Genomic DNA, 15,149 nt, shown 5'->3' on the forward strand with positions numbered 1-15,149 from the left:
GTATGGCTGGAAGTGTCGTTTGCAGGTCCCTGTTCATCAGGAGTTGAGCCGGTGACATGCCAGTGGACAGTGGGGTCGCCCTGTACGCAAGCAGCGTGAGGTAGATGTCAGAAGCAGAATCCGCGGCCTTGCAGATGAGCTGTTTCACAATGTGCACCCCTTTTTCAACCTTCCCATTGGACTGGGATAGTGTGGGCTGGAAGTGACATGTTTGAAATGGTATGACTTGGCAAACATAGACCACTCGTGGCTGCTGAAGCACAGGCCATTGTCACTCATGACAGTGAGTGGGATACCATGCCTGGAGAACGTCTCCTTACAGGCCTTGATGACGGTCCGAGATGTGAGGTCTGCGAGTTCCACGACTTCAGGGTAATTGGAGAAATAGTCAATGATCAACACATAGTCACGACCATTCGCACGAAAGAGGTCGATGCCAACCTTGGACCACGGGGAGGTCTCAATTTCATGCTGCTGGAGTGTCTCCTTGCTCTGCGCTGGCTGAAAGCATTGACAGGTCGCACAGTTGAGGACCATGTTCGAGGTGTCCTGGCTAATACCGGGCCAGTAGACAGCCTGCCTGGCTCTGCGTCTGCACTTCTCGATGCCCAGCTGTCCCTCATGGGTTTGGCGGAGCACCAAGCTCTGGAGACTGAGTGGAATGACAATCCGGTCCAGCTTGAGGAGGATACCATCAATCACCGTCAGGTCGACCTTTACATTGTAAAATTGAGGGCACTGCCTTTTCTGCCAGCCATTGGCGAGGTGGTGCATGACACGCTGCAAGAGGGGTTCTTTGGCTGTCTCCTCGCGGATACAAACCACCTTCACATCAGACGCCGGGAGGGTGATAGCACACAGCTGCACCTGTCATTCAATCTGCCGGATGATTTCCAGCGGTTCACTAGGCAAGGTGATGGAGCGGGACAATGCATCAGCGATGATGAGCTCCTTGCCAGGCGTGTACACTAAGTCAAAGTCGTACCTTCTGAGTTTGAGGAGGATGCGCTGCAACCGAGGCCTCATGTCGTTCAGGTCTTTGTGGATAATGTGGACCAGAGGCCTATGATCCATCTCGACTGTGAATGTCAGCAGGCCATAGACATAGTCGTGAAACTTGAAAATACCAGTGAGAAGACCCAGGCATTCCTTGTCTATTTGCGCATACCTTGTTTTGGTGGGCGTCATGGCCCTTGATGCGTAGGCTACCGGTGCCCAGGATGAAGTGTCATCGCGTTGAAGCAGTACCGATGCCATCCTGGCTCGCATCTGTCGCGATCTTCGTCTCTCTGTCTGGGTCGAAAAATGCCAAGACGGGTGCAGTGATGAGCTTGGCTTTCAGCTTCAACCACTCTGCCTGATGTGCTGCCTTCCACTCAAAGGTAGTGGACTTTTTCACCAGGTTTCATAGGGCCGTGGTGTGTGTGAGGCCAGGTTTGGGATGAACTTGCCCAGAAAATTGGCCATGCCCAGGAAGCGCAGCACCGCCTTCTTGTCTTCAGGGACCTTCAAGGCTTCGATGGCCTTGACCTTGTCTGTGCCCGGGTGCACGTCCTGCTGAGAGATCTGGTCACCTAGGAACTTGAGTGTCGACATGCCAAAGCAACATTTGAACCCGTTCAGCTTCAGGCCATTGGCATAGACACGGCGGAATACCTGCTGGAGACGGGAAACATGCTCTTCAGGGGTCATGGACCATATGATGATGTCGTCCACGTACACACGAACCACTTCAATGTCCTCCATCATCTGCTCCATGATGCGATGGAAGATCTCCGATGCCGAGACAATGCCAAACAGCTAGCGATTATAGCAGTATCTGCCAAACGGTGTGTTGAAGGTGCTGGACTCATCCAGCTGGATTTGCCAAAATCCATGTGACACATCTAACTTGGTGAAAAAACGTGCGTGTGCCATTCTCTGGTGAGTTTCTCCCGCTTCGGGATGGGGTAGTGTTCACGGATTATATTCTTATTGAGATCCTTGGGATCAATGCAGATGCTCAGGTCTACCGAAGGCTTTCTAACACATACCATCGAGCTGACCCAGTCAGTCGGTTCGGTTACCTTGGAAATGATGCCCTGTTGCTGAAGATCCTTGAGCTGTGCCTTCAGGCGCTCCCTCAGCGGAGCCGGGACCCGGCGTGGTGCGTGGACCACTGGCTTGGCATTAGGTCATAGCAGAATCTTGTATCGATACGGCAGCGTGCCCATCCCGTCGAACACATCCGGATACTGAGCGAGGATGTCGGCAATGCCAACTTGAAGATCCACGTTGGAGGATGTCGTTGTGTAAACCCGCTGCACGAGGTTCAGCTGCTTGCAGGCATGCGCGCCAAGTAAGGATGCCCTGTCTGGCTTGACAATTTCAAAATGTAACCGTGCATGGGTGCTCCGGTTGGAGACGAGTAGATGGCAGGATCCCAGTGCCGTGATGGCATTCCCGTTGTAGTCCAGGAGCTGGCAGCTGCTGGAAGGACCTTGGGGGGTTTCTTGATGTGTTTGAAATCTGCCTGTGAGAGGAGGTTGGCAGAAGCATCTGTGTCCAGCTTAAACTGGATGGAGCAGTGGTTGACCTGCATCACCGCACGCCATTCGTCCGCAGAATCCACAGCGAGGATGGATTGAATTTGTGATGAGTTGGATGTGGCATATTCACATCTGGTAATGATGCCCACACAGTAGGCGGAGTCCAGGCATTCTTCCTCTGGATCCGTTGTGCTGCCAGGATCAGAATCCTGTAATCTTTGTTGCACACTCTGAACGTGCCGCCGTCGGAATTGGGAGCGCTGGCCCCTGACTGGTGGTGCAGACCTGCACAAGGCTGCATAGTGTCCAGGCTTCCCGCAGTTTAAACATCGCCTGACTCTTGCAGGGCAGTGTTTCTTTAAGTGGGCGTGGCTGTAGTTCGAGCACGTCATGACGCCGGCTTCCTGACGCTCCGCGCGACGTCGCACATGCGCAGTGCGGATGTCGGCCGCTTCGTTATCCTGTTCGCATCGCGCATGCGTGGGGCCCTGGGAAAAGCGGCAAAATGGCCGCTTTCATCAATGCTGAGGCGCTGCATCCGGGAGATGGCCTGCACACTCTCTGCCTCGTGGGAAGCAAGTTTCTAATTTTCAGCCGATTTGTACTGGGCATAGCGATTTTTGGCATGCTCATGCACTGTGCATCTTTCAATTGCGACTGGCAGGGTCATATGCTTGATTTTCAGTAGCTGCTCTCTCAGAGGATCAGAGTGAACTCCAAAAATGCTTTGGTCTCTGATCATGAAGTCAGCAATATGACCAAAGTTGCAGGACAGCACTAGCAGGCGGAGGTTAGTTAAGACGGAGTTGAAAGATTCATCTTTACCTTGTAGGCGCTGTTTGAATATGTAGCGCTCGACTTCCGGGTGCGGCGATGACCAGCTGAGTCGCACGTTTCGGCAGCTCCCTGTGAAACGGACTTTTGGGCTCTTGATAGGAGCCCCAACGGCAATTTTAACGGCTGAAAACACCGTGCGGTAAACCAGAAGGGTGTTCCCCCTGGACACGGATGGAAAAAGGAGAGGAAAGTGGCCGGATTGCAGCGGATCCTTTGGAACAACGGCAAGGAAGGCAAGCAGAAACAAAGATGGCGTCGGAAGGAGGCAGTTTAATATGGGGCCCTGAACAACAAGAGTTTTTGAAACGCTGCGTGGAGGAGATAAAAAAGGAAATGAAGAAAGAGTTGTTGGCCCCGATATTACAGGCGATTGAAGGGCTGAAAGAGGAACAAAAGACCCAGGAGCAGGAGCTTCGGGTCGTGAAGGCGAAAGCAGCAGAGAATGAAAACGACATACAGGGCCTGGTGGTGAAGTCGGTGATACAGGAGGCACACCAGAAACGATCTGTGGAGAGGTTGGAGGCACTGGAAAATAACGCAAGGAGGAACAACTTGAGGATTCTTGGCCTTCCTGAAGGTGTGGAGGGGGCGGACGTCGGGGCATATGTGAGCACGATGCTGCACTCGTTAATGGGAGTGGAGGCCCCGACGGGTCCGTTGGAGGTGGAGGGAGCATACCGAATTATGGTGCGAGGATCGAGAGCAGGAGAAGCTCCCAGAGCCATAGTGGTGAGATTTCTCCGTTTTAAGGATAGAGAAATGGTCCTTAGATGGGCGAAGAAAACTCGGTGTAGTAAATGGGAGAACGCGGTGATCCGCGTCTATCAAGATTGGAGTGCGGAGGTGGCGAGAAGGAGGGCGAGCTTTAATCGGGCCAAAGCGGTACTTCACAAAAAAAAGATAAAGTTTGGAATGCTGCAACCGGCAAGACTGTGGGTCACATATCAAGGGAGGCACCACTACTTTGAGACGGCGGATGAAGCGTGGACTTTTATTGTAGAAGAAAAATTGGAATGATTGGACTACGAAAATGAACGTTTGGACAAAGTGGTGGGACGAGTGGGGGGGGGGGGGGGCGAAGAGGGATTGTATGATTAATCCTGCGGTATGGTAACTTTTCTTTCTCCCACAGGTGGTGATGGGGGGAGGTGGGGAGGGAGAGGAGATGGGGCGTTGGCCATGGGAGGCGGGGCCGAGGGAGAGGCGCGGGCTTGGTTCCCGCGCTATGATAATTATGGCGGGAATAGAGAAGCAGGAAGGAGGGGGCGTGCACGGGGCGAGCCGTGATCACGGGGGGGAAGCCGAGGTCAGCCAGAGTTTGCTGACTTCTGGGAGCAACATGGGGGGAGTAATTACGCTAGCGGGGGGTCTAGCGGGGGGGGGGGGGGGGAGGGGGGAATTACTGGGTTGCTGCTGCTGGGGAAAGGGGGGAGTGGGTGCGGGAAAGGATGGGCGGGGGGGCACCGTCTGGGAGAAATACAGCCGCGTGGGAACTGGGCGAGAAGCTGGAAAAAGATGATGGCTAACCGGCAAGGGGGGGGGGGGGGGGTGGGAAGCCCCCCAACTCGGCTGATCACGTGGAACGTGAGGGGGCTTAACGGGCCGATAAAGAGGGCACGAGTACTCGCACACCTTAAGAAACTTAAAGCAGAGGTGGTCATGTTACAGGAAACGCACCTGAAACTGATAGATCAGGTTAGGTTGCGCAAAGGATGGGTAGGGCAGGTGTTCCATTCGGGGCTGGATGCGAAAAACAGGGGGGTGGCTATATTAGTGGGGAAGCGGGTAATGTTCGAGGCAAAGACTATAGTGGCGGATAGCGGGGGCAGATACGTGATGGTGAGTGGCAAATTACAGGGAGAGATGGTGGTGTTGGTAAACGTGTATGCCCCGAATTGGGATGATGCCAATTTTATGAGGCGAATGCTAGGACGCATCCCAGACCTAGAGATCGGAAAGCTGATAATGGGGGGAGACTTTAACACGGTGTTGGAACCGAGGCTGGATAGGTCGAAGTCCAGGACTGGTAGGAGGCCGGCAGCAGCCAAGGTGCTTAAGGATTTTATGGAGCAGATGGGAGGGGTGGACCCGTGGAGATTCAGTAGACCTAGGAGTAAGGAGTTCTCGTTTTTCTCCTATGTCCATAAAGTCTATTCACGCATAGACTTTTTTGTGTTGGGTAGGGCATTGATCCCGAGGGTGAGGGGAACGGAATATACGGCTATAGCCATTTCGGATCATGCCCCACACTGGGTAGACTTGGAGATAGGGGAGGAAACAAGAGGGCGTCCACCCTGGAGAATGGACATGGGACTAATGGCGGATGAGGGGGTGTGCTTAAGGGTGAGGGGATGCATTGAAAAGTACTTGGAACTCAATGACAATGGGGAGGTTCAGGTGGGAGTGGTCTGGGAGGCGTTGAAGGTGGTGGTTAGGGGGGAGCTGATATCAATAAGGACACATAAAGGGAAGCAGGAGAGTAAGGAACGGGAGCGGTTGTTGCAAGAACTTTTGAGGGTGGACAGACAGTATGCGGAAGCACCGGAGGAGGGACTGTATAGGGAAAGGCAAAGGCTGCATGTGGAATTTGACTTGCTGACCACAGGCACTGCAGAGGCACAATGGAGGAAGGCGCAGGGTGTACAGTATGAATATGGAGAGAAGGCGAGCAGATTGCTGGCACACCAATTGAGGAAAAGGGGAGCAGCGAGGGAAATAGGGGGGGTGAGAGACGAAGATGGAGAGATGGAGCGGGGAGCGGAGAGAGTGAATGAAGTGTTTAAGACATTTTATAAAAAATTGTATGAAGCTCAACCCCCGGATGGGAGGGAGAGAATGATGGAGTTTTTGGATCGGCTGGAAATTCCCAAGGTGGAAGAGCAGGAAAGGATGGGATTGGGAGCACAGATCACGGTAGAAGAAGTGGTGAAAGGAATTAGGAACATGCAGACGGGAAAGGCCCCGGGACCGGACGGATTCCCAGTTGAATTTTACAGAAAATATTTGGACTTGCTCGCCCCGCTACTGACGAGGACCTTCAACGAGGCAAAGGAAAGGGGACAACTGCCCCCGACTATGTCAGAAGCAACGATATCGCTTCTTTTAAAGAAGGAAAAGGATCCGCTACAATGCGGGTCCTACAGACCAATCTCCCTCCTCAATGTAGATGCCAAGGTCTTGGCCAAGGTAATGGCAATGAGAATAGAGGAATGTGTCCCGGGGGTGGTTCATGAGGACCAAACTGGGTTTGTGAAGGGGAGACAGCTGAACACGAACATACGGAGGTTGTTAGGGGTAATGATGATGGCCCCACCAGAGGGTGAAACGGAGATAGTAGTGGCGATGGATGCCGAGAAAGCATTTGATAGAGTGGAGTGGGATTATCTGTGGGAGGTGTTGAGGAGATTTGGGTTCGGAGAGGGGTATGTTAGATGGGTGCAGCTGTTGTATAGGGCCCCAGTGGCGAGTGTGGTCACGAATGGACGGGGATCGGCATATTTTCGGCTCCATAGAGGGACAAGGCAGGGATGTCCTCTGTCCCCATTACTGTTTGCACTGGCGATTGAGCCCCTGGCGATAGCGCTGAGAGGTTCCAAGGGATGGAGGGGAATACTTAGGGGAGGAGAAGAACACCGGGTATCTTTATATGCGGATGATCTGCTACTATATGTGGTGGATCCAGCGGAGGGGATGCCAGAAATAATGCGGATACTTGGGGAGTTTGGGGATTTTTCAGGGTATAAATTGAACATGGGAAAGAGTGAGCTGTTTGTGGTGCATCCAGGGGAGCAGAGTAGAGAAATAGAAGACCTACCATTGAGGAAGGTAACAAGAGACTTTCGTTACCTGGGGATCCAGATAGCTAAGAATTGGGGCACATTGCACAGGCTAAATTTGACGCGGTTGGTGGAACAGATGGAGGAAGATTTCAAGAGATGGGATATGGTAGCATTGTCAATGGCAGGGAGGGTGCAGGCGGTTAAGATGGTGGTCCTCCCGAGATTCCTCTTTGTGTTTCAGTGTCTCCCGGTGGTGATCACGAAGGCTTTTTTCAAAAGGATAGAAAAGAGTATCATGGGTTTTGTTTGGGCCGGGAAGACTCCGAGAGTGAGGAAGGGATTCTTACAGCGTAGTAGGGATAGGGGGGGCTGGCACTACCGAGCCTAAGTGAGTATTATTGGGCCGCTAATATTTCAATGGTGAGTAAGTGGATGGGAGAGGAGGAAGGAGCGGCGTGGAAGAGATTAGAGAGGGCGTCCTGTAGGGGGACCAGCCTGCAGGCTATGGTGACAGCCCCATTGCCGTTCTCACCAAGGAACTATACCACGAGTCCGGTGGTGGTAGCTACACTGAAGATTTGGGGACAGTGGAGACGACATAGGGGAAAGACCGGAGCACTGGGGGGGTCCCCGATAAGAAACAACCATAGGTTTGCCCCGGGGGGAATGGATGGGGGATATGGAATGTGGCAAAGAGCAGGTATAACGCAATTGAAAGATCTATTTGTGGATGGGAAGTTTGCGAGTCTGGGAGCGCTGACCGAGAAATATGGGTTGCCCCAAGGGAATGCATTCAGGTACATGCAATTGAGGGCTTTTGCGAGGCAACAGGTGAGGGAATTCCCGCAGCTCCCGACACAAGAGGTGCAGGACAGAGTCATCTCAAAGAAATGGGTGGGGGACGGTAAGGTGTCGGATATATATAGGGAAATGAGAGACGAAGGGGAGACTATGATGGACGAACTAAAAGGGAAATGGGAAGAAGAGCTAGGGGAGGAGATTGAGGAGGGGATGTGGGCAGATGCCCTAAACAGGGTAAACTCGTCGTCCTCGTGCGCCAGGCTAAGCCTGATTCAGTTTAAGGTATTACACAGGGCACATATGACTGGAACACGGCTCAGTAAATTTTTTGGGGTGGAGGATAGGTGTGCGAGGTGCTCGAGAAGCCCAGCGAATCATACCCATATGTTTTGGTCATGCCCGGCACTACAGGGGTTTTGGATGGGGGTGACAAAGGTGCTTTCGAAAGTAGTAGGAGTCCGGGTCGAACCAAGCTGGGGGTTGGCTATATTTGGGGTTGCACAAGAGCCGGGAGTGCAGGAGGCGAAAGAAGCCGATGTTTTGGCCTTTGCGTCCCTAGTAGCCCGGCGCAGAATATTGCTAATGTGGAAAGAAGCCAAGCCCCCGGGGATGGAGACCTGGATAAATGATATGGCGGGGTTCATAAAGTTAGAGCGGATTAAGTTCGTCCTAAGGGGGTCGGCTCAAGGGTTTACTAGGCGGTGGCAACCGTTCGTCGAATATCTTGCGGAAAGATAGATAGGGGAGAACAAAGAAGGCAGCAGCAGCGGCCCAGGACTTGGGGGGGGGGGGGGGGGGGGAGGGATGGGGGGGGATGGGGGGGGGGTGGCCTGAGACAAGGCAGTTGCCAATTAGGGCTAGTTTTTATTTTTTGTTATTTAATATTTATTTATTTGTTGTTGTTTTTGTTTAAATTTAAAAAAGGTCATTATTATCTGTATTGTTACAATGTTGTGTAAAGGATGCACAATGTACTGTGTTGGTTGACCAAAAATTTTTAATAAAATATTATTTAAAAAAAAAAAAAGAATATGTAGCGCTCGAAGATTTCATTGGTGTCCACTTTACAGTGACTGTCAAACTTGTCCAGGATGGTCTGAAACTTTGTCTTGTCCTGGCCTTCGTGCGAATGGTCGTGACTACGTGTTGATCATTGACTATTTCTCCAATTACCCTGAAGTCGTGAAGCTCTCAGACCTCACATCTCGGACCGTCATCAAGGCCTGTAAGGAGACATTCTCCAGTCATGGTATCCCACTCACTGTCATGAGTGACAATGGCCCGTGCTTCAACAGCCACGAGTAGTCTATGTTTGCCAAGTCATACCGTTACAAACATGTCTCTTCCAGCCCACACTATCCGCAGTCCAATGGGAAGGTTGAGAAAGGGGTGCACATTGTGAAACAGCTCATCTGCAAGGCCGCAGATTCTGCTTCTGACATCTACCTCACGCTGCTTGCGTACAGGGCGACCCCACTGTCCACTGGCATGTCGCCGGCTCAACTCCTGATGAACAGGGACCTGCGGATGACACTTCCAGCCATACACTTGCCCAACCTGGATCACCTCCCGGTGTCGTGTTGGGTGTTCCGATGCACAAACGAACCAACACGGTTGTAGATGGTACAACTCTGTTTTATTATTCTGTACAATAATAACGATTAACTTCTGGCTGTGGTTCGTACTTCACCAGCTAACCTGTGGACCCAGCCCTAGCACTATCTTAGTGAGGCACTCAGCACATGGTGTATGTCTGAGTGGCACGCTGTGAGCTCTGTGCCCTGAGCTATCTCCTGGTAGAATCAGCGGGAACTGTGGTGTTCCCTGTTTTATAGTGCTCTCTCTGGTGATTGGCTGTGATGTTGTGTGTGTGTTGGTTGGTCCATCTACCTGTCCATCAGTGTGTGTGTGTGATTGCACCATGATATGTTAATATGGATATCATGACATCCCCCCTTTTCACAAGGATATGTGCCTACATGGTAATAAATATTGGTGTGTACTGAGTGTATCTGAGTATGTGTGTGCAATATTTACAACATCTACATGAAGCTAAACTATATACATAGGAAGGTGTCAGGTGCAACAGAGCAGCGAGGTTGTACCACAAACAAAACAAGTGCAATCATCAAATATGGAAAGAGAACATTAAAAAAAAGGGGAGATGTCATGATATGCAGGCATGCAGATAATGATATACAGACAGGCACAGACAGGCAGCTAATGAACACAGAGAACAGGACATGACCAATGAGCAGGCAGGACACTCATGGGTGGTATCTCACTATAAAAGGCACAAGGCACTCACACTCCGCCTCGTTTCACTGATGAACATCTACAGAGTGAGTCAGGGTGTATGTACAGTATCACACCTCCAGCACGTGGCTAAGAGCTAGTCTGGTTCAGTCAGACAGAGTAACCACACTTAGGTGAGCAGAGAGTCGAACTCATAGAGAACTGTGCTAACTGCTACTGGTTCAATAATCAGATTGAACTAACTTCAAGGTCTGGAGTATCTTTTAGTTAAAGCTGCATCCAGTTGCAGTCTGTGTTATCCCAGAGTGCATAACACGACAGCCTCTACTGTCGAGAGCAGGGTGATGCTAACCTGCTGACAGCTGAGCACTGGTTCGCCTCAATCTATGCCGTAGTCAGGCAGCATGTTGGCACAGTGGTTGCCACTGCTTCTTCTCGGTGCCGAGGACCCGGGTTTGATCCCGGCCCCGGATCACTGTCCGTGTGGTGTTTGCACATTCTCCCCATGTCAGCGTGGGTCTCACACTCACAACCCCAAAAGATGTGCAGGATAGGTGAAATGGCCACGCTAAATTGCCCCTGAATTGGAAAAAAGTAATTGGGTACTCTAAATTTTTTTTTTTTAAATCTATGCCATAGTTTGACTCCTGCCTATCTGCTGAGTACTCGCTCACACCCATCACCTGTAAATGGGGTGCCTGGGTAGTGAGGGGGAAATCCAGGAGCACCATGCCCGGAGTGCTCTGGCAGGGGATTGATAGTTGGACCCGATTGCGAAAGAAAGTGCCAGAAATGGCATATTTCTTAGATGTAACCATTTTTTAATGCTGTACTTATGTGACCCCAACTGTCCCTAGCCCACGATGGTACCACACCACCTTCCCATGTTGTCCCCACAACCCTTCTTCCCCATCCCCCCCTTCCCTTGACCCCACAGTGCCCTCTCAGTGATCCTCGACCTGCTTACCCTTCCGTGCTCTACTGTTGCATCTAGGTGTGTCCCCAGGATGCACATCAGAGGTGGAGACAACCTGCTGCTTACCACGTCCTGTGGCCTTCGATCTGGGATCTGGGTCTGGAGGGCCCTGGCCCGCTTGCCGGCGGCACATGCCCCACCGTGCCACCCTGTTTCAGGTGCTGACTCCGAGACGCACCATTGTCAGTGAGGTGGAACTCGGAGGGGCTGGTGGCACACTGTAGGTTGGCTCTGGATTGGTACCCAGCGCTTCCTCCCCCCATTCGGTGCCCATAGGGTCCTGGGGCTGACCTCAGGATGGAGGGGCAGCTGAATCAAGCTCCGGCTGCACTTGCATCATCTGCCAGCCCTGGTGGCTTCCCAATGTCTGCACCATGTGTAGACGCCCTTGGCGATGCTCCTCAGAGACTAGGACATGCTGTCGAGGCGTTCTACACTGGCCATCACTGACTGAGCCACACCTTGGACACCTCCTCTCAAGCTGCGGGTGTCGTGCACTTGGCTCTTCACTGCGGTCGCCATTCTAGCAGTCTTGGCCTTGGTGCAACGCATTGCCGCTGCTATCTCCTGTGCTCATAGCCTCTGGTACTCCTCCAATCGACTATGGGCCTGCTGGAGTGTCACTCCGAGTAAACCTGGTTCAGAGGGTCAGCATCTGATTGGAACCAGCAATTCAGCAGACCTCCGATTGCTGTCTTGTCTGGGGGTTCCTGCCTCCACCTGATGTACATCAGCAACTGTGTGGTGCTCACCAGAATGTGCCCCAGAAGCTTGACGTGTGTCTCTACAATGGTGGAGGTTGGGGATGACAGTTTTGGACCTACTTCTCCCGCAGGGGCACAGTGGGGGCATTGTGAGCCGCAGACTTCGTGCACAGTAATCTGCTCGAATCATCGAGCTGTATCTGCCAAAACCCCTGCGAGGCGTTGAGCTTGGTGAAGATACGAGTATTCGCCATCTCAGACGTAATCTCTTCACGCTTGTGGATGGGGTAGTGTTCCCGGCGAATGTTTTGGTTCAGGTCCTTCGGATCTATGCAAATGCGAAGATCTCCAGAAGGTTTCTTAACACAGAAAATGGAGCTAACCCAGTCAGTCGGCTGTGTGACTCGCGATATGACGCCTTGTGACTGCGGTCTGTTGAGTTCTGCTTTCAACTTCTCCTGCAGTGGAGTTGGAACCCTCCTGGGCAGCTGAATGACAGGTTTGGCATCTGTCTTCAGCATGATTTTGTATTGGCAGGGTAAGGTGCCCATGCCTTTGAATATGTTGTGGTATTCTTGTAGCATGCTGTGGATTTTAGCTTCCAGGCTTGATGGATCTTGGATGTGCATGTAAATGTGTTGCACCAGCCGCAGGTCTTTGCAGGCCTGAGCGCCTAACAGTGATGATTTATTGTCGTCTGCAATCTCGAATCGTAGCTGCTTGCGTATCATCTTGCTGTCCACCCGGAGATGGCACGATCCTTTGAGGGGATCTGATTGCCATTGTAGTCCTTCAGCCGACATGCAGCGGGTATTATTTCATGGTCTCCTGGAATCGAATGGGGATCCTTATTGGTGAGGAGGTTAGCTGAGGCCCCAGTGTCAAGCTTGAAGACTAATGGAAAGTCATTGACTTGCACAGTCGCAGTCCCCTCACTGCTGGAATCAATGCTGGGTGAGGTGTGGCGATTGTTGCGTCATGTTCCTCGATTGTCTCGATCGTGTCCACAACAAGTGAGTTGTCACAAGCGAGGTAGTCCTCGTCCGAGGAATACTCATCATTGGGTTTTTTGTGCTCCATTGAATCTATGCTTTTTACGTTGAAATTCATCTGTTTCTGTCTAGTTGTCTTCATTAGCAGTGCAGCTCTGCTCTGTGAGGCAAAGTGATTGTATTTGCCACACTTTAAACATTGTTTTCCAGAAGCTGGACATTGCCCTTTTAAGTGGGCATGTCCGCAGTGGGGACACGTCATGATGCTGTCCCTCCATGCTCGCGCATGCGCAGTAGGCCTTTCTTCCGTGTCAAATCTTCGGGAGAACTGCTCATGCGTGTGGCCTGCATCCAGGTTCGCGCGTGCAGGATTGCCACTAGAGGAGCGCCTTCTGGACGCCTGGGCCACCATTTTGATGGGCTCGACCTCATGGTGAAGGCCTTGGTCCCGGTAAGTAAACTCCTCATATTCTTCTTTATCTTTTTCATAAGTGGAGCATCTTTGCATGGCTGTTTCTAGGGTTAGGTCTTTTCGTATAAGTAAGGATTTTCTAAGTCCCTCATCAGATATACCATTGACTATCTGGTCTCTGATGAGGGAGTCACGGAGGTTTTCAAAGTTGCAGGATTGAGCTACTAATTTTAAATCAGTTACAAAACTGCTGCAAGATTCTCCCGGTTTTTGTAAACGCCTGGTGAACTTGAATCTTTCAAATATCTCTGACTTCAGATTGACAGTGGGTTTCAAATTTTTTGATGATTATTTCCAGCTTGCCCTTGTCCTCCCCTGCCAGGTAGGTAAAGGGATTATATATTTCTAGTGGCTGCGGCCCAGCCAGGGATAAGAGCAAGGCTATCTTGCTGGCATCAGACGCTGGGGTTAGATCCTTAGCTTCTAGATATATTTTGAACTGTTGTATAAAAAGCTTCCAATTGGAATGCATATTACCAGTGGTCTGGAGCAGGCGTGGAGGTTGGATTGGGTCCATCGTGCCGATTGGTATCTGAAGGGTCCGAATGCTGCGAGGCCTTCCGTGGTCGAATGTCTGGTTTAAGTCCTCTGCTCTTGCTGTTGTCTAGCTAGCTTGCTGAAATCACACCTGGTACCATATGTTATTCTCTAAGTCTGAATGAAGACTGAAGACTTACAGTTAACACAAGCTCTTTATTCAAAGGGTTTGTTCTGCTTCCAGAGCTCAACTAGATGTAAAACAGTCAAGAGGTATGACCAGTGAAACTAAGGTAAACTGCCTATGCTGAGCTGTCTCTGTGTGCTGCTGCTCCCTAGCTCTGTGCTTCTCAAAGAGGCGGATCCTGCCTTGGGCTCAACCCTTTATACCCGTCTCTGATGCTGCCCTCTAGTGGTGCTGTGACTGTTATGTGCAGATGTACAGATCACTACAAACTTCTTTTTTGAAATTCATGCTTAATGTTGTGCCAAACCACATCTTTCTGAACTTTGCTCATTGGCCCCGTGAGCAAGATCAAAATGGAATTGTGGGAAGGTTGTACAAACCTGTCTGAGATACATTAGCTGGAGTGGAGATCTTGTAAAAGCAGAGGATTCTTGTAGTTGAATCTCACAAGTGGATGTGATTGTCCATATTTCGATTAGGTATTTGCTTGGGTTTCAGGACTGTCTGGAGCTGAGTAGTCAGGTTGTCATAATATGGACCCATGCACATCATGAGGTAAAAACAGGCAGTGACAGACACCCAGGTGAGCCAATCAACGTACAGAACAGAACGCAACCAATCACCAGTCAGAACACCAGAGGGGGGCTTCCAACTATAAAACACACGAGGCATCAGCACTCTGCCTCTATCCACTGGTGACAACTGTAGCGACAGTCAGGGTATACAAATCATTCACCACCTTCTACACGTGGATCAGAGCTACCCTGGTCTAGATAGTTAATGTTAGTTTACTTAGAGCAGTAGAGAGTCAACCCACAGGCAGCTGTGTGCTTCATTACTGTAGTTCAATAAATCTTATTGAACCAACGCCTACGTTTGGTGTATGCTTGATCATTTAACGGCATCGTGTTGCAGTCCGTGTTACCCCAGGGTGAATAACACGACATGATACCTGGAGTGGCTACTGCTTCTAAGTAATCTACCTTAGAAAATTCAGTGACGACCAGCAATTGCCTTCCAGCGGCATGGAAAAGATCCAGGCACCTCCACAGCTCCGGATCTCTGGGAACCTTGGCGCCAACTGGTGAGTCTTCAAGCAGAAATTCAGTCTATACCTTGAGGCCTCGAAGGTGCATCCGA

Source organism: Scyliorhinus torazame, chromosome 10, assembly GCF_047496885.1.
Source record: "Scyliorhinus torazame isolate Kashiwa2021f chromosome 10, sScyTor2.1, whole genome shotgun sequence".
Lineage (NCBI taxonomy): Eukaryota > Metazoa > Chordata > Chondrichthyes > Carcharhiniformes > Scyliorhinidae > Scyliorhinus > Scyliorhinus torazame.